The sequence below is a fragment of the Delphinus delphis genome, chromosome 6 (genome assembly GCF_949987515.2).
Source record: "Delphinus delphis chromosome 6, mDelDel1.2, whole genome shotgun sequence".
In the NCBI taxonomy this organism is placed as follows: Eukaryota; Metazoa; Chordata; class Mammalia; order Artiodactyla; family Delphinidae; genus Delphinus; species Delphinus delphis.
Genome location: NC_082688.1, coordinates 93,188,060 through 93,207,593, shown reverse-complemented (window position 1 = coordinate 93,207,593; position 19,534 = coordinate 93,188,060).

Genomic DNA, 19,534 nt, shown 5'->3' with positions numbered 1-19,534 from the left:
TGGCACATTAACTGTGCCCCAGCCTCCTCAGGAGGGCAGTGACCGAGGGGTCCACTCAGGCCAAGGTGCAAAGCCTTCGTCTGTACCGGTCGAAGCCTGCGGTGTCAGATGGAGTGTGGCCAACAGCAGCTCAGAGAAAGGGAATTGCGTTCCCTTCCTGCAAGCACCTCTGCGGGGTCCATACCAAACCTTCCCTGTGAGTTCCAGGTTTGATATCCTGCTTATTTTGAAAGGAAGAGAGAAGGAGCATGCAGAATGGGTCCAGTCATGATAGAAACAGCCCCCTCCCCTGGGCTATAATTTTGTAATTCTTATTCATCCAGTTTGGGCTGAGTGTTCCAAAACCTTGCAAAGATGTTAACATTTACAGATAGTTAGAGGGGAAGGGCAGCTGCAAGGGACTGTTCATATGACCCATCGAGTGCTTGGACACCAATAAAGCCCATACCTAGAATGGCATCACCCAGAGGCCCAGCACTACAGCTCACATACGAAAACCAGGAGACACTCGGGGCTGCCACTGCGCAGACGCTCCCGTGGAGGCCCAGGCCCATGGCGGAGGGCACGCACCACGCAAGGCTGGTGGCTGGCCCTCTCAGGTTAGCTCAGGAGGGCAGCGGGGCCCTACTGGACCAGAGCAATGTTGTCCCCAAGATCCAGAGAGCTGGGTGAGGTTCCCTCCACAGGACACTCTCAGAGCAGCATTTTTGTCCAGTGTGGAGCTTGCCAGTACTTCAGAGATCCTCTCATCTCCAGCAAGACACTGTGCCTATAACTGGGGCAGTGCCACCAAGCAAAGAGCCATTTCTGCAGACTGGGTGCAGGAACCAGCAAGCTAGAGCTTCAAAGGGCCACACACAGCCTGGCCACCCAAGGATGTTCTGGGCATGCCAAGAATAAACAAAATAGCAATACCCATGTAAATGCCTCCAAGTCACCAAGGGACAATGCCACGCCTTCCTCACTAAGCGCCAATTGTTTCAACCACTTCCCAGCCTGACCCTGGTGTTTGTCTTGCCTCAGGAAAGCATTCACCCTGAATCTTTTCCACCACATTAAACTTTACCTGCCTGTAGCTTGTTACCATATGCTATGTGGTTTTCCTACACCAAGCAGTTCTCAGCAGACACTGACTGGGTGCCCTACAATTTCATTTCATTCTGACACTCTCTACCTGGAGGTAGTGTCACATCCCACAGATTAAGGGGTCATTCCCACTAGACTGCCCTCCATTCAGATGCTAATTGCAAGTTCAGGTGGTCACTTGTGCTTCTGACAAACCAGCCATAGGTCAGGGGTTCCCGTTAACCTTGCGTCCCATTAACTTGCTAGAGAGGCTCACAGAACTCAGGAAACCCATTTACTCACTAAATCACCTGTTAGGGCGAGGTCCCAAACAAAGGAGCTTCTGTCCCTGTGAGTTTGGGGTCCGGTCCAGCGGCATATGGAAACATTCTGATTCACCAACCCAGAAGCTCTCTGAACCCCATTCTTTTGGGTTTTTGTGGAGGCTACATTACACAGTTACAATTGATTAAATCATTGGCCATTGGTGATTGATTCAACGTCCTCCCCCGTCCCTGGAAATCAGGGCATGGGGCTGAAAGTTCCAACCCTCTATTCGTGGTTGATTCCCCTCGCAACAAGCCCCCCATCCTTAGGTGTGGTCCAAAAGTCACCTCATTAACATAAACTCAGGCATGGTGGAAAAGGGCATCCATTTCACCTTTACGGCTCTGAAGCAATTTCAGAAACTGAGGACAAGGGACAAAGCCTTATAACAAAAGATGCTTCCACTAATTGCTCAGAAATTCTAAGGGTTTTGGGAGCCATGAGCCAGGAAACTGGGCAAAGCCCAAACTATATATTTATTATAAATCATAATATCACACTCATCAAGGGGAAAGTGGGAATCTGTGCCTCGGGACTCCCCTTCTCAGCTCAGAGCCCCAGGCCCACGAATACCAGGCCAAAACCGGGGCTTATCAGCAGGAACGGCTGCCTCGAAATTCTGTAGACACTGTTAAAGGAGAAAGGGACGGCCGCAAACGTGAGCGAGGACGAGCTTCCTTCACCGATGAGGAAAGAACTCCTGCTACACAGGCTGGCTTTGAAGAGTGTTGTTATTAAAGCCAAAAAAGGGGGATTCAAGGAATAAATTTCATGTTGGCTGCCTCTAAGGGGCATGCGGCTTCCAAATGGGCAGGGAGCTTGTCTTTTACGAACTGACTTCAAAAGATGGCTTTCTGGGACGATACCTTTTGTATTTACTAGATGGTCAGGGGTTTCTCTAGAGCTGGGAGCACGAAGGGCACAAAACAGAAATGGAGCCACACATAGTGGGGCGAGGAGGCTATTGTGAGGGGTCATTTCTGGAAGATAAAAGAGTCAACAGTAAGAAAATCAGTTGGCTGCCAGCACAGGGCCTGGAACTCCAATTCTGGAAGCAGACTGTTTGGGCGCCTACAGTGGGTGCTGGGGTTCCCTCTTCCCTAGTCTTAATGATAAGCAGTGGGATCTGTGCTCCAGGAACAATCCATGTGGGTCCAACGAGTCCCAGGGATGCCTCTTATTACTGGCAAATTTCTGTTTTCCAGAAAGAAACTGCCTGAAAGGAGCAAACTAGACCTGGGAATGTTCCGCCCCCAAGATCTTTTGGGGTATCCATGTGGGGACGGGAATGGATTGGCATGTGGGAACCTGGGACCACCACCTGGCCCAGGCCAGCCCCACCCCAGGCTCCTGGGGACCCCAAGGACAACTTAGCTCTGTCGGGGGCCAGGGATGGTCAACGGTGGAAGGAAGGGCAGAAAGGAGGCTTATAGGGGCAGACTTTGCTCTGTGCCATGTCTGCATGACAGAGACCACGGGTTCAGCTCACAGTAGTTAGACCAACGGGACCCAGATCTCCATTGCACAAAGGAGAAAGCAAGATTAGTGAGCTCACCCTGCTGGTGATCAGGGCGATGGAGAACCCCCAAGTTTCCCCCGAAACCGAAGGCCTGGCGCCCTCCCAACGCCCTCACCCCCTGGACCTAGCGCCTCCCTCGGCTTCCCCCTCCCCGACACTCTCAGGGGCAGTAAGCTCTCCAGGCCACAGAGGAGGATGAGAGGAGAAACCTGAGGCTGCAGGTGTGGGAAGCTCTGGGCTGGGCGCCGGAAAGCTCGGGGCGGAAGCAGGACAGGGCTGGAGACCAGGCCCTCCTCAAGGCAGCGCAGCCAAAGGACAGGGAGGCTGGCGAGGACCAGGGCTGCAAGAGGATGAGTAGAGAGGGGCTTGTGATGTCAGGCCTCCTGGAGCAAGGCCAACCAGCAAGCAGGCTGCAGAGAGAGGCATAGCCCGTGGGTCCCCAGGCCACCGCCAGCCCTCCCTTCAGTGTTGTTGGATGGTTGAGGGACTCAGGGATTAAGGGACTCCTTCTCAAGAGGCGGTTGTGATAAAGCAAGGGGACCATGCCTGACCCCTGTAGGTGCTCAGGGAATGGCACTTCCACTCCCTTTTTAACAAAAAAGGACAGCAAAAATGTCCCACCCCCCCTTCTCTTCTAATCCCAGAGTCCCCCCCTAATCAATAGCGATTAGCCCTTTAGGAATGTTGGGAAGATGCAGCCTCCCTCCTGTGGGGGAAAAGACCCTCTACCCCTGTCTTACCCTTGCCCCCAGGCTGCCCTTGACTGGTGTGACCCACTCGTATGGTATGTTTGACATCTGCCAGGTCCATACCATGATGTCGATAAGACCACAGCTTCACTCTCCTGCAGGATGCTGTTTGTGGGGTACCAGGGGCTGCCCGGTTCCTTCCCCCTATGCTCTTCTTCTTTGCCTTGCCGCCTATGTGTGTGCACGCACTCACACGCACACACACACACACACACACACACACACACACCGGAAAAGCAAGTCGTTTCATGGACCCTTTATTTAAAGTAAATTCCTCTTGGTGGCACCACAACAGCACGAGGCTATTTCCGCCCCCCTGCTCCCCGTCAGTCCCTTGAACAGGCCAAGAGTTTCCTGCCCCAGGGCCTTTGCACATGCTGTCCCTTCTATCTGGGATAACCTTGCACACACACACATCACCTACATCCCTCCCACTGGTCCTTCAGCTCTCAGCATAGTGTTCCCTCCTTAGCATGTGCCTTTATGGACTCGTGACACTTTGTAATCGTGTGCTTACTTCTGTCATCACCTGACACGTGTGATTCTTTGCCCCACATGTCCATCCCTCCCAGGGCAGGATCTGCCCCCCCCGTGTGTCTGCTGCTTCTAAAACAGCACCTGGCATGCACTAAGTGTGTAAAATGCGTTGGGTGGGTAACAGAATTCAGGGGCTCCTTAACTGAAGCCCCAAACCTGCACTATCACCCCTCCACTCCCAGCCCCTCCCCATTCTCTGTTTACACTACAGGACCATACATCACTGAAGGCCAGGCCCTGCAGCATCCGGCACCTGTGGGATTTCCTGTCCTCTCCAAGAGGCAATGGGAAGGAGGACAGTTTCCCTTTCAGGATTCCGAGCTCTGCGGCTGACCTTGTCAAACTCTATTTCCCTCTGACATCATGCAGGCTGATATCAGACCATGAGCCAGAGCTGCAATATAAGGACCACTTCTCCCACTTCTCAGAATGGTTCTGTTGGCCAGTAAGTCATGTCCTATGGGCTTTTTCACACCCGCCTGAGTGCTGAGCGTTCCCTGATTTTCAGAAGAAATGTGAGCAAGCTCAGACCTTGACTTTGGTAGCCCCGATTAACATTCATCCATAGAGTTTTGTGTGAATTTTGGGCCATTCTGCCCACTGGTGAGCCTCCAGCCCCATCAGCTGGGCTGCAGGAACTACCCATGCAAGACAGGAGCCCTGAGGAAAAGCAAAAATGCCCAAGCAGGTGGACACTGAAGAACAAACCGTGTTGCAGGCATAAATGATGTGACTTCAGGAGGGTGCAGCCTCTGGGGTCCCCTTGCGCTATGGGACTCTATTTCAGGGCTGCACAGGGAGCCACCCAGAGGCCACGTCCCTTCCTCCAAGGCCAACAGGCAGAGTGGGATTTTCAGCCAACATTTGCCGTCTGCGGGAGGTGAAACCTGCCAAGGGCAACAGAGAGCTGGGTTGGTCCTGCCCTTCAAGGAACCACATAGACATGACACGGACAGAGAGCCCAGGAGAAATCAGACATGCCAGGGAGAGTCCAATGTGGAGGCCAGTTGGGCAGTGGGGCCTTTCAGGACCGGCCCAGGGGCTTGGTCAGCACCAGAGAGACCCACGCAAGGCCAGCCCCAGATATAACGGGAAGACCACTCCAGGAGCAGAGTCCCACCCAGACTAAGGAGACACCTCTACCAACTGCATGGACCCTGGAAGGCGGTACAATGCCCAGCACATCTCCATGTGGCCATGGGCAAACCAGACCTGCTCACAGGGAGACCTCAGGCCCCCCACATGCACACACAGGATCCAGTGTCAAATGAGAGTGAGGGGGGCTTCCCTGGTGGCACAGTGGTTAAGAATACTACTGCCAATGCAGGGGACACGGGTTCAAGCCCTGGTCTGGGAAGATGCCACATGCCACGGAGCAACTAAGCCCGTGTGCCACAACTACTGAGCCTGCGCTCTAGAACCCGCGAACCACGACTACTGAGCCTGCGCTCTAGAACCCGCGTGCCACAACTACTGAGCCCATGTGCCACAACTACTGAAGCCCACGCACCTAGAGCCTGTGCTCCACAACAAGAGAAGCCACCGCAATGAGAAGCCGCACACCGCAACAAAGTGTAGCCCCCGCTAGACGCAACTAAAGAAAGCCCACATGCAGCAACGAAGACCCAATGCAGCCAATAATTAATTAATTAATTGTTTTTTAAAAAAAAAATGAGAGTGAGGGGCCCTGCTCAAGGATGTTCAGAACTGCAGGGCAGTGACGACAGAGCATCAAGCCAAGCACAGGGTCAGAGTGACTGCATAGGTTGCAGGCTGGTCTTGGACCTCAGTTTCTCCCCATCTTCCTCACTTTCAGTTCTTCACTCTAGAGAATCTGAATTTAGAAAAGAAAAAGAAATCTGCCCCCTGATTTAAGCTGCCCTGTATGTGGCACTGAGATGAATTGTGATGGACCTAAAAAGAAACTTTCGGAAGCACGGAACTGGCTGGCCTTGCAGCTATATTTACTTCACTGAGCTTGTGAACAGCACCACGGCTCAGCAGGGGCACAGCCAGAGAGCCTGGTGGTGGGCGACGCTTATGACTTATGACGGAGCAAACGTGGTGGCAAAGGGCAGCCCAGTGGCCCCTGCTCGGAGGTATGGGGCCACACACAGCATGTCGTCAGCTGGGTCCCTCACACGGAACTGAGCTGCAGCTGAACAGTTAAGAGGTGCATACTAGCAAAAAGCCTTGTACTGCCTGACGGTGAATAAGAAAACCTGTGACTGAGCCAAAGGAGTAAACAGAAAAGTTAATGTTTTGTTTTAAGCTAAAACAACACTAATTATTGACAACCCTTAAAAAGGTCAATTTATTATCCCATTGCTATGTGCCGCATTTCAACAACACCGAAAATGCCCCGTGAAAGGACAAAACCACCTAAAATGCATGGTGCTCAGGGTTCCACTGACTGGCAAGGCCAGCATCATCCTAGGAAGCACCGAGTCAATCCTGGCACAAGGGTGGAGGCCCCGTCTCCCTGACGCCCCTCAGTCCAGCTCCCACAGCCTGGGCAACCCATGGCCACCTCATGCACAGGGCTCCTTTACCTGCAGGCTTGGCTGCTGTCATGGTCACTTGGCCTTCTCAGAGCAATGACCAAGGTGTTGATTATGAAGTAAGCTATCGCTGTCCGATTTGAACGGGCCCATCTCTGCACACCTGGATGTGCGGTGGAGGTGGCCACCTGCCTGCTGATCCTGCAGCATCCACAGTGCTGTTCCCAGCTGGTCCGAGATCATCCCCTCCCCCGCAAACCACAGCTACTGGTGGACAAGACAGACCCTCAGCTCCCCGAGGGTAGGAAGTAGCTGACAACCTCAGAGCCCCACACTGCCCAGCCCAGTCTGTCGCCTAGAAGGGGAGCTCCCAAAACATCTGCAGGGTGACCACACCCACCTCTGCCCCTTTCAGGGATCCCCAGGAGAGAAGTCTGTGTTGTCCTTGAGAGAAAACAAGCCCCAAGGAGAGCTGCAGCGAAGCCAGGGAGCCTCATCTCTTCACTCCAAAACATTCCACGGGAGCTAAGGGGAAACAAGCTCTCCATGCAGGGGCTTTGACCTAACCACTGTAAACATGCGCACTGGCCCAGCAGAACCTCCGGGAAACAGGTCCCATCCATGCCATCTCTCCCTTTCATAGCCCTCCTTCCAACTCCTCTTAAATTCTTCTATCAAATATACCGGGGGGGGGGGGGGGGCCTCAGATTCATCCCTTTTCAGCCTGTGAAACATCCCAGAATGGTCCATGAAACAAAAAGATAGAATGAGATTTCTGCACCGTCTACTTGGGTTTTGTCATAGTTAGTAGTTTGTCTCCAGAACTACCTGAGGTCAGCTCATCCGTGCTGGGCTCTGCATGAGCCGCCACAGAGAACACACAGCTCCTGTCCATGGGGTTCACGACCCTGGTCAAAGACATGCTGAGGGGGGCCATCTAGAACCACATTATAACACCCACTGGCGGGTGTGGGGCTCACCCTCTCTTTAAGGACCCGTGGAAATCATGGAAAATCAGAGATGAGCCGCAGAGGCGCTGGAGACGTGGATCCTAGGCTGGTAGAGATTAGGACTAAGGGAGCTCTGAGCTTCCCTCCAAATCCCAAATCCCGCTTCCCAGGAGCCCCGCCCCTGGAGCTGCCCCCTCTCACCTGTTGTGCGTTGAGCTTCAGTTCTCTTGAGCGAGGCACCCAGGGACAAACTGAGCCCCACAGCTTTTCTTCACGCTGCTGAGCTGGCCTCCAAGGCAGGTCAATAGGAGGCCCTCTGAGCATCCCCCTGGCACGTCAGCTTCTCCCATTGGCATCCCGAACAAGCAAATGCCCTCTGGTAACTCACGGCCCTGGCAGGGTGGTGGCCACAAGACCAAGCAGCCCGCCAAGCAACCGCCACCTGCTGGGGGCGCCCTCTCCCCCATCTTTGGAGGGTGGCAGGGTGCTGGTTGGCAGGGCTGCCCTTAAAGCTGCCACAGGCTGCAAGGCACACTTTGTTCAGAAGTAATAACAGCTCTTAGGCTGCATAATTGACCCAAAGAGGCAAGTCATCGCTGCGAGAAACAAAGGACGCTCAGTACCGCCTGGCTGCAAACCAGCTGGCCGTGGGGTGCCGAGGGCCTCTCACATGGGCAGCAGTTTCCCTGGCCCACGAGATGGGGGGTGGTTGTTTCTGATCCTTTCCTCCTGGACGGCCTGTGCATGGAACACGCACACATGACCCAGGACTGAGCAAATTGACCAGGCAGGGCCCTGGCGAGCCACTCTGAAGGGACATAGCCTGACAGCGGCCGGGAGCCTACAGGGCCCACCTGCTTTTCCTGCACTTTCTCAGCACAGTCCAATGTTGGAGGGGGATCCTGCTGGCAACCTCCTGCCCTCCTCTTGCTACCCCAGGCCTGCCAGAAAGATTGGAAAGGCAGGCAGGTGTGTGTCTTCAGTGCCAAGAAAGAAGGCAAGAAGGGAAGATGGCAAGCTGTGTTGATGGGGAACCAGAAAAATAAAGGTAAAGTACCACTTAATACAGAGATAAAGATATCAGCAGTACACGAGGTCCTGCCAGCAGAAGGCTACAGGTCAGTGTGAGGACAAGGGCAGGTCATCCCAAGTCACCGAGAGAGTTGGCTCCGGTTCCCCCCTCCTTCTCACTCAGATTATTTCCCTCCCTCTCTGGCTCCTTGATTCCAGCAGATATCCAAGAAGTCCAGTTGTGATACACAATTCCTGGCATAGTGTTAAACCTGGCCTCGTAAACAATTCCTGGACCAGCTTGAGAAGGGCCACAAAGCTGAGCCCCGGGAATCTTGCTTCGATGATCTTTCAACAACAGCAAATATGGACGTATGTGTAATTTCAGTTGCTCTCTGGCTTATGACACAGTAGCTCTGCAAGGCCGCTGGGAACTGCAGAGCCATTCCATCCCCATGTCTGGTGGCCTTCACTCTCTGCCAGAAAGATGGTGTGACACACCAAGGCTACCGGGAGACCCTCTTTCCTTTTGTTTTCCAATAAAACAGAAATGCCACCTCACCATGTACCACAAGTACTTTAATCCCTTTCATGTTCAGCTGGGCTGCCCATGGCCCAGCTTCCTCACCCTCCAGAGTACGTGTCTCTCCTGGTGGCTTCTCTGTCTCCTGAGTTCATTTGCTGTTGTCCCCAGCAACCCCAGTAGATCCTCCTTCCACGAAACCTCCCATGGTGGCCGTGTTGAGAAATACACATTTCCCTGATGGTGAATGACGAGACACAGACAGTCCTACTGAACAGCTTCCCAGAGCCCCCGTGTGTTCCCTGAGAAGTGAGCCCTGGGGTGGTCAGGATGCGTTAATGGGAAAGGTTGACCAAGGCGAGGCTGCCCCCGGGGGTCAGCCTGATGGCCATGCAGACATAATTACCCCAGGGTCAGGTTGTGGGGTGGGGAGTCCCTAGGTGAAGCTGCAGCCTCACGTTCAACGTGCGGTAGAAAATCAGCATTGCTCACGTTCCAGGTAGGAGAGAGGCATCCACCCTTTACAGGGCGTCCACTATGGACGGGGTCACACGGGGCACCTTCACGTCTTTACTCAGTCGGCTTCAGCAGTGGCCCCACGAGAGACATCTGAGTGGGCTCAATGGGCGGAAGAGGAGACGGAGAGGCTGGGGGCCAGGATCAGTTAGTGGGGCCAGCCCTGGGCAGGGGCAGCTTCACTTGCTAGGGATCTGCCTTCCCGCAGGTTTGACCTGGAGCAGACCCCAGCCCGAGAGTTTTCTTCCTGCCCCGCCCACCAGAAAGCTTTATCTGGGGAGCCTCTGCTCCCTGAAGGTATGCAAACGGCAGCTTCCATCTTGCTGAGGTGAGCTTGTCAGCCAGGCACACAAGCAGCACAAGCAGTGCAGGCAGGGCCGGCTCTGGAATCCACTCTCTGTGCCAGAACCTGGCCCCGGGCAAAGGAGACAGGCTCCCAGAGAACCCTGAGAGCTCAAGTTCTCCTCACTGACTGCTAACCTGTGCAAGGCCAAGCACGAGTATGAAAGCCACCAACTTGCAGCTCAGAACAGAACATTCTGTGCACCGGCTGTCTATCTATCACCTTACCCTGGTATTCCAGAAGTCGCAATGTTCCCATAGTTTAATCATTTAGTGGAAACCAAGCGTTCCAGCCATTACTTTTTACGTACTAGCTTGTTTATTTGAAGTAATTTGCAGCCCTGAGAAAAACAATAATAAGGCAAGTGCTGTGGACAGAGAATGCTTGTAGGAAAGAGTTGGGATGAATAGTTACCCTGTGGGAAAGGCAGAGACCTTTTGGATCCTTCAGCTCTGAAATAGGGTTGCCTCCCTGCATTTTTTGAGACAGATGTCAGCCTCCACGGATAGGAGCAAAAGCAAGGAAAAAGGGCTGCAAGCACTGAGATTTTGTGCAGCTCGTGGCTTGGTGACAGTCAGAGGAAGACAAGGGTGAGAGAGTACATCTCAGAAAGTGCAGCCTGGGAGAGGGAAATAAAATCCAGAGAAGCACTGTCTGTTGTTTTCCAGCGCTCACAATTTTAAAAACAAACTGCCAGGCATGTTTGAAAGGCTCTCGCAGGACATGGCCATGCCATTGAGCCTGGGGTTCTTGTCTTTCTCAGGGCACCTTCACCCTCTGAAAGGGAGCTTCCTTTTTATTCATGCATCCTCGGCCATCTGAAGTCGGCAAAGCCTGCTGACTTCATTTCATAGCTGCAGGTCCAGCAAGGTCGAGAGATTGGGCCTCACAACAGAGGACTATGGGAATGTGTGTGTGTGTGTGTGTGTGTGTGTGTGTGTGTGTATGAGTGAGTGTGTGGGTGTGTTGGAGGAAGCTGTTAATAGAACAGATGTTTGTGGGACCGTAGAAGTTGGAATCTTATAACTGTGAGACTTGAAGAGCTCATGGACTTCAATGCTTTGTTTAAGAGCAAAAAGGCCTCTAGCTTGTTCCTAGAGTCACTGAGTGACTGAGGCAGGGACTGACAACAACCCAACCAGACCTCAGGTCCGGAATCAATAGGTGCATTAGGTACCTCTGAGCCCACAGGTACTGTGCGAGGTCAGAGTTCTTGAAAATATGGACATCAACACTCAGAGAGGTTCCGAGAGTCCTGAGGTCACAGCTGGAAAGTGGTCCATGGTCAGGAATTCAAATGCAGGCCCCCAACTCCCCCACTCTCCAGGCTCCTAACACAGAGCCTGGCCTCATGCCTAATAGGGGCAGGGGCCTGGGACCAGCTCCTGCCTCATCAGGTGGCTGGCACCTCTCCTTTTTCTCCATGGCTACCTCTACAGGGTCCAATCCACAGGGTGGGGCAGACCCCTTTCCTGCCAGGGGTCAGCCAGAACTAGCGTGCTGTGGGCCGTCGTGTGTTAAATGAAAGCAGAAACTCCCATTCAGGGTAACTTTAGGGTTAGCCCCCCCGACCCTAAGGGGTGCAGGGGGGAGCCTCTGTGCCCTCAGAGCTCACAGCATGATCCAGGGACCTGCAGCTGCAGCACTGCCCGGGACTTGATGGGAAAGAGAAGTCTCCAGGGCCCCAGACGCTGTACAAAACCCCAGGAGATGGGCAGACGCTTGCGGGCTGCTCTCCCCAGGGCCAAGAAGCGCCACCGGACAGAATCTGGTGGAAGCCGGCAAGAGTGGCCCCTGGGACCCTGCTCGGGGTCCCTGGCCTTCCTCTCAGGCACATTTCTCCCCAGCCCCCAAAGGCAGCCCTGGAAGATCCCCTGCCCCCTCTGCCTCACTGGCCACGGCCTGTCCCTCGCCACACCTGAGCAAAGAGGCCTGTGCCACAGTGGACAGCAGGATCTGGAGCCATGCCTGCAGATGGCCTGAGCCTTGGGGCTGAGCGACTTTTTGAGCTTGTCATTTAGTGCCCAACTGTCCTCCTGTCAGCAGAGAAAAGTGCATAGGAGGGCTGCACAATGTCTCCAGTTCTGTTGCTGTGTAAAAATGGGGGAACTCCCTAGTCCTTAAAACCACCAAACAAGCTGAGGTGGCTCTGGCCATGTCCTCTGCAGGCCTCGTCCTGCAGGCTTGCTTCCAGGCCCTTTGCATGCATTTGCCCCTCTGCATCCTCACACCACTTGATGAGGCAAGTCCTGCCCTTCAGATGGAATACCTTGACCCAGCCAGTAAGCAGGGGCATTCCTCCCCATACCCTAGAGGCTGACACAGGGCCTCAGTTCAAGTGACTGACGGGATGCTTTTGGGAGAGGGGTCATGAGGAGGCTGGAGAGCATTGGGGGGCCTCTGCCTGACTCCCTCCTGAGAGCACCACGTGAGTCCTACGTGGATGCCATGGAGTGGCCTTTCGCACCTCCTTTGTCTGAGGTCTTCGGCTGAGTTTGTGGAGAGGCAGCCTGCCCTGGCTGAAGGCACCCTGTGGCCAAGGGCGATTCTGCAGAGCAAGAGTGGCTGGTGCACCTGCTGGCAAAGGGGTCCGAGTGGATGCCACCGATAGTCAGGCCTCAGCGTGGGCCCTTCCATGCAGGCACGTGTCGGGTGCGCTGCTCTCTGATTTAGGCACAGTCGCAGACCTTGCTTTGGCCAATGACAGGGGAGAGGAGGGTCAGGTATGCTGGGCTCAAGGCCAGGTGTTCTCAGGGGAGGTGGTCAGCCCAGAGCACATGGGGAGGGGCTTCTGACATAGGTGCGATGCGGGGGTGGGGCACTGCCAGGGACAGGGCTCCAAAGCAGGAGGGAGAGGGAAGAAACACCGACCTCTCCCCCCGACCCTCCGGTTGGCCAAGTCCAAGGAGAAGCCCTGGGGCAGAGCCTGGGCAATGCCCTCCTCCAGGCACCGACCAGAGGGGGCCCAGGGAGCCTGTGCTGGAGAGTGACAAGCACAACTGCACCTCGACTCAATTCCAGATTTTAGCATATTGTACTAGTTGATAGTTTTAGTACTCAAACCTAAATCATTGTATGAAATTACCTTATTTTTTCCCACCAAAAAGGGAAGAACAGTGAGTTAACAGAGGTCTGGATTAGAACTGAAACCCCTTCCTCACTGCACCTGGAGGCGCACCTGCAGCCCCGGCTGACTCCCAGTGCGTGAGGGTCTCTCAGCCCCTGCTGAACGGCTCCTCTTTGCACAATCTGATGGCCTCCCCGTCACTGAACCCACTCACTGTCTAACAGATGCTCAGACCACCCAGATGTTTCAGATAAAGGATCCACCTTTCAGAAATGTGAAGCCATACTGTCCATGGGGGAACATCTGAGGGGACCTGGGTCAGGGTGGAGGTGCAGGGAAGTCAAGTCCTGGGGCTTTGCTTGGGGGGTGTGGCAGGGTCTGGCCGGGGAAGGCTATGGGGAGGGGGGGCGGGGCTGATACCACATCTGCAAGGCTGGAGGGCGCAAAGCCTGGCACCCTCGGGTACCAGTAAATTGTCCATGTGGACCACAAAACACCCTCATGCCAACTTGCTGAATAACCATGCACTGAGCTGAGGAGGGGATGTGTCTTCTGTGGAATTTATCTAAGCAATTTTTAGTGTTTGTAAACATCCTTTAAAGAAGACTTTTCTTAGCAAAGAGCAGCAGCGCACACCAACTAAAAGTTTACGGATGATTACATTTTGTACTTTGATGTTGTTCCTCCCTCAGAGTGGGTTATATGATTTAAATACACCTCCGAGGGACTCACTAGCTCAAACCTGACTCAGAAACAGGACTCCAAGCTACTCTCCAAGAGGGCACCCCGGGACCACCGTCCCAGGAATCACACTCCCGTACTTAATGCAGGCCTGTGGCTCCAGTGAACCAACAGAATCCAGCAGGGATGGCACCATGCCTATGTAGGATGCTCAGGGGGAGGCCGCATGGGGAGGGAGAGCCGCTCAGACATCCTGTCACCTTGGCCAAGTCCAGTCTTCCACCAGGCCCTCCAGGTACCATCTCAGGCAGCTCCAGGTGGAGCAAAAGGACTGCAGAGCCCAAGCGAGCCAATCATGAGAGACAGTTTGGGGATGGTTTGTTCTGCAGGGAAACTGAGACAATTGCCAAAGTCCTCAAGCTGCTGAGGGACCCCTGGGCCTACCTTCACTTCAACACTTGCTGCTGCCAGGTCTCCCCAGGCCCTAGGAGTATCAGACACACTGGAACCTTCAGAAGCCATCCTGTCCCCCCAGGAACACCCCACACCCAGGTCAGTCCTCAGTGGCTGACTGCTGTTCCCATCCCCATGAGGCCCCATCCTGCTTCTATGCAGGATGCGCTACGGTTTCCTGCTTTCTGCAGAAGAGAGCCAAGACCCTCCCACTGTGTAGTCCGTGTTCACAATTTCACTGCCTGCTCCTTGCTCTTCCTCTTGCATCCTTCTTGAAGTGAGTGCTTCTCACTGTTTGTCTTCCTATTGATTTTTTAAAAATTGGTGTTGCTTCTTGTAAAGTTTAACATCTTCAAATTGTCTAGGATCTATATTCCGATACCAGATGGGCACTCGGCAAATGTGCTTGGTGATGATGGTGACCATGGTGATCAAATGATGACGATGATGATGAAAGATCAAATCCTACCCCAGCTCCTATGACAGACACCAAACCAACATTCCTGCTTACATGGTTCTACTTCTCCCTCTCTCATTAAGCATTCAAAGTGCAGTTGTTATAGACTACATGGCAGGATGTAAGGATGATGTGCGTCCATCCTCCAAAGAACACAGCTTCCTTCCACCCAGTGAGACCGTAGAGTGAGCCTGTCCCAAGTACCACGATGGAGTCAAGGTATTTCAGGTGAAACCCTCTCCCTCTCTGTGAGGAACACTCAGGCTTGTAAACAGATCTCCACAATATGTAAGAGGAGACTTGAGAGGGTAGAGGAGGAGGCCCGTGAAGAAGTGGGAGGAGATGTGCCTGATGTTTGGAGCAGGGCAGGACAGTGAAGCAACAGGAATCTGTTGGTCCCAATAGTCTCCAGGGAAAGGGGATAACACGATGACACCGGTGTCATAAGAAGGTAATTGACTGCCAGCAATGTGGGAGGTGGGGATGACAACAGGGGGGCAGACAGGCAGCTCAAGACCAGCACAGAGGGGCTGGAGGGTCTAGATCTGAGAAGAGGAGACCCTGCACCAAAGGTGCGGAGGAGAGAGACAGGTATGGAGGAGAGGGACAGGTGGGGAGGAGAGGGGACAGGTGTGGAGGGGAGGGACAGGTGGGGAGGGAGGAAAAGGTGGGGAGGGAGGGACAGGTGGGGAGGGAGGCACAGGTAGGGAGATAAAGAGATGTTTCTGCTGCAGGGAGGGCAGGTCCAACTACAGGGGCACTGCTGGCGGCTGGTGACTGTAGAGGGAGCGAACAAGGTCTAGCCCAGGCCTTGGCCCATCGGCCAGGCTGTCATGGGGGCTGAGAGGTACAATAGTCCCATTGTCCTGGAATAGGCTGCCGGAATTGGGTGGACAGCTTCTTCTCCAACAGCATAATCAGGATTGGTGCAGGACAAGGGCTTCTGCTTGGGCAGAGGAGTCCCTGATGGCCAAGGCTGGGTGGCCCAGCAAAGGCACAGGGCTTCACCCCCGGCCCACATTTCCCTCTGGCTTCCTCAGCTGCCCCTGGGTGGGTAGTGGTTTCTCCGCAGTGTTCTCTGTGCTTTTGAAGAACCTGGGGGCCCAGGGGCCTGGAGACCACATGGAGGGAGAGTGCCTGGTAGTCCTGGCCCTGACTGCACGGGGAATGGGAGCATGGGCTCTGAGGCTGCCCAGTAGGACCCCAAACCCCCGGCTAGCCAAGCTGAGCATGTGATGACTATGGGCCAACCAACCCATCCGTGGGCTTTATCTCATCATTGTTTTGGGCCCACAGAATCAGAACTTGAGTGATTTGCAGAAATCCAAGGACAGAAAATGAATGCACAATGGTTTTTAATGGGTCTCCCGATAGCAGTGCCTAATCCACCATCAGTGTCCTCCTTCCTGGAATTTTAGCATCGAATTCCTCTCCATGCAAAGAGTTCCAGGAATCACTTTGCTGCTGTGAATCACTCTACAGAACTTTGATCTTGCTGAGAAAGAGGATGCTTTCTCCAGTCTGTTTCTTTTCTTTCCATTTTGCTATTTATTGCTATATGAATGTGCTGCTTACAATTCTATTCACCTGTGCTTTATCATAATAAAAATCCAACAAATTTGAAATCATCCTCCAGAATTACTCCCACTCAGGAAAGACATGATGTAAGTGAATGTCATCTAGGCCACCATCACAAAGTTGGGGGATAACTGCAGAGACCACAAAAAAAGCTGAATCACTTCAACCACAGAGCTTGCAAACTTCAACCCAAAGCAAACCCCGAACACTGAAGAAAAAGAATCATGAAAACCGGCAGCAAATCCCACCTCCCCTTGAGGTGATAAAGTAAAACCACATCAGTCACTTGGTATGAGATACAGAAATGCTCAGCGGTTATAGGATTAGAGCCCGTCTGGAGGGAAAAAAGCTCCTAGGTCTTTTGAACAATGTTCCCATGACTGATTTTACTGTCTCCACTGAGGTTTTCAGACCACAAGAAACATGCTTGCTTTCCTATATTTCACTGATCTGCAGTCCCCACATCCAGAAGCTGGAGAGAGACAAATGTATCTATTCTGTGCAACAGGAAGCCACAGCAGCAATAAGAAAGAGAACTTGGCTTTGACCAAAATATTACATTACCAGACAATTAGGCCAGGTTCCAAACGTCACGGGCAGGTAGACCCCACGTTCTGATCACATACTCCTAGCCGCCCTGGAAGCAGCCCCAAGGTGCCAGACAGCCCTTGGCCAGCCTTGAAAACAAGGATCCAATGGGTGTGGGACACAGCTGGACGCCCCCCTCCCCTACCCAAACACTCACCTGCAACAAGCCACTCAGGCCCGCAAGAACCCGTCAGGAGTCCACACCTAGAACTGTGCTCCAAACAGTAATTGCCAACTGAATGAATGAAGGAACCAATGGACGAATGAATGAGGGAATGAATGAATGAGTAGCCCATCTCCCACCCCCAAACCCAGTAGCCAAGGGCCGTGCCCACCTCCCCACCATGAGGTGGAGAAGCAGCAGCCCCTCCCAGGCCCAGCTCACAGAGGCTCTAAAGGTCTTTGCTGCCTGTTGGGCTGGAATCATGCAGCCCTGGGGGTGTTTCCAGCAACTTCCAGCAGGAAATCCACCTCCTGGAATCCAGACTCTTGCAAGCAGCCCTCACCCCTCACAGATGACTGCTGGCCACACCCTCTTCGTCGCCTGGAAGAGAGAACATAAATCAGGAGCTCTTCATGTGCACACCTTATTTGCCAAGAGAAGAGAAATATCTCCTGGAAGATAAAGAACGAAAGTTTGAGCTAGATTTAAAAACAAGGCTGCTTCCAAAGACCAAGTATAACTTTGCCCTACAACAGAAATCAAAGATTCCTCATGGGTCCAGGCATACCCCCGTCCCCAGCTGGTCTCTCCATACAGGATCACACCTCACTGCCCCAGTTAGGCTGTCAAGTGTCTTCTCAGTGACTGCGGAAGGACAGTTTCCTTTTGACCTCTGGGGGGACACACCCCATGAGGAGTGTACGGGCTGATAGCTTGGAGAAACCAACAGAAAAGCTCAAGAACTCCGAAAAGAAGCGAAAATAAATATCTGCTCCCTGAACTGACCTCACAGCCTTGCTTTGTTTGCCGACAGCCTTGCTTTGCTTCCAAAAAACTCTACCGCTGTTTTTAAATGGCTCTCTGTGAGCCTCGAGAGCAATACCCATTGTGCCACTGAGGCTAATGTTTTCATTAAATGTATAATACCTGGAATGACAGCCTTTAAAATTAAAACAAATCTTGGCAATCATTTTGTCCTCTTGTCTTACCAAAGAGAGAATGGAAGCCCCAGCTCCTTGTGTGTACGAGGGTTGCCTGACCCCCAGAGCTGCTGCCTCTTTCATTTCTGTATTCGTTTCATCTTTACAACAGCGTTTCTGCCAGTGCAATTTTTTATAGCCATGATCAGATGCAAACAATTTTGTCTGAACTAAAAGATGAGCGTGATTGACACTCATTGCCCTGGGGTGGGCACAGCCTTGCTTCGGGCCTACAAACAGCTGGCATCTGTCTTGCTTGGTGAGGCCTGTGGGGTACATAGGGCTCCCTAACCAGTGTGCGCTGTCACTCCTGTGCTGGAGCCTACTGCAGCGCTGAAGACCCTGACCTCCAAGGTCACTGAGTGACATGGGGGCATGCAACAGAATGTCAAGGAAAAGAAGCAAGAGACAACCAAATGCAGGGGAAGATGAGCTTCTTAAAAAATGTTGCACGTGGTTTTGTATATTGCATGGTACGTACCCCTCAGAGATGTAGAAAAGGCGAGAAGGAAATACACCAAAATGTGGAGATGGCCCATTACAGCACTTTTTTCTTTCCTGTTTTTGTGTTTTACAAGTTTTCTGCAATGAATACATAAAACTTTTATAAACGTATAAAGTTATGAAAGTAAGTCTTCCTTCCCAGATGTGTGGCACAGCAAGTAGTGTTGGGCCCTGGAACCAGACAGCCTGGTCCAAATCCACCAGTCCACTTGATTTCTATGATCTTTGACAAACTCCTTCATCATAAATACAGTATTACTGTCATTAACATTCATCCAGTGCTTTCTAGATGCAGGGCATCGTGCTAAAGAGTCTGCATGGATCACCTCACCGTGCATGCGATAATTAGTTTATCTAAGCATTACCACTTAGAGTTGTTGGAAGTAGGAATACGATAATGTGTTTATAAGCACCGTGCATTTTATTACCTATCCTATCCTATTACCTATTCATTTTAATAGCATTAAATGCTTGTTCACACCTCCCACAAAAAAATTAAGCACAAGCTTTGGGGCTGGCACTATGTCCAAGCATGCATTTTTTTTTTCCCTGTAAATTTTCCTAGCCCCTGGGGCTCCAACAGGTGCCCCTACTGTAAATTCTAGTCCGAGAAAGCCAAGTTTCTTAAGGTCTGCCAAGTGACTATTCTACAAGGTTCAGTGGGCCAGCAGGAGGGTCTGCCGCCTGCTCTATGCAATGCTCTGCTACATTTACTCATTGAAGGGTACATTTTAAAGTAATTATGCCCCATTTGTGTTTACTATAGCATGCTGTGGCAAATGGTCATTAGGCCAGAATGCAGACTGCTGTAGAGACCCACCCTGCAAGGCTCCACTTCAACCAGGAAAACTCAAGGTTTTGAGCAGCCGAAGGTGAAATAGGAATGAAACTTGGGCACAAACACAGCTGAATTATTTCACTGGGCCTCTGTCAAGGGGGATTGTAAGAGCTGATGAATGTGAAATAAGACGTGTTCCTTACAGTAGAAATAATTAAGTTTGTACAGTCCTGTTCTGTTAATT